The 309-nt window shown below is 26.5% G+C and overlaps 1 protein-coding gene across 1 annotated transcript in view; it reads right to left on the bottom strand.

Annotated features, from left to right (window-relative positions):
• The window catches only part of LOC119591181 (DNA damage-binding protein 2-like), a gene marked incomplete at its 5' end in the record, with an annotated part of 5,842 nt that overhangs the window by 2,452 nt on the left and 3,081 nt on the right, over nucleotides 1-309 (bottom strand).

Raw genomic sequence — 309 nt, 5'->3', positions numbered from 1 at the left:
TTGAGCATCATCATTTCAGGCCATAAAATGATAATTAAAGTGGTTCTCTATCTGTGTGAGAAGGAATGGACTTGTATGTTGGTTGCTAAGTATAATAATACTTGGATTTGTAATATTATTTTCTGTTCTAAATACTGATCTCTCAATAAAGAACATTAATAAAGATTAATAAAATGAACTATATTTTTAGATACTACATGCCAGTTATATCATGAATATTTTTTTTTTCCAAATAAGTAACCACACCCCTATAAACTTATTAAAATTTGCTTTCAGCTTAAAATGCAGAAATGCAAAAAGCATATTTAA

This window comes from Penaeus monodon, chromosome 28 (genome assembly GCF_015228065.2).
Source record: "Penaeus monodon isolate SGIC_2016 chromosome 28, NSTDA_Pmon_1, whole genome shotgun sequence".
In the NCBI taxonomy this organism is placed as follows: Eukaryota; Metazoa; Arthropoda; class Malacostraca; order Decapoda; family Penaeidae; genus Penaeus; species Penaeus monodon.
Note: the sequence above shows the minus strand (reverse complement) of the source record. Positions and strands in the feature narration are given on the sequence as shown.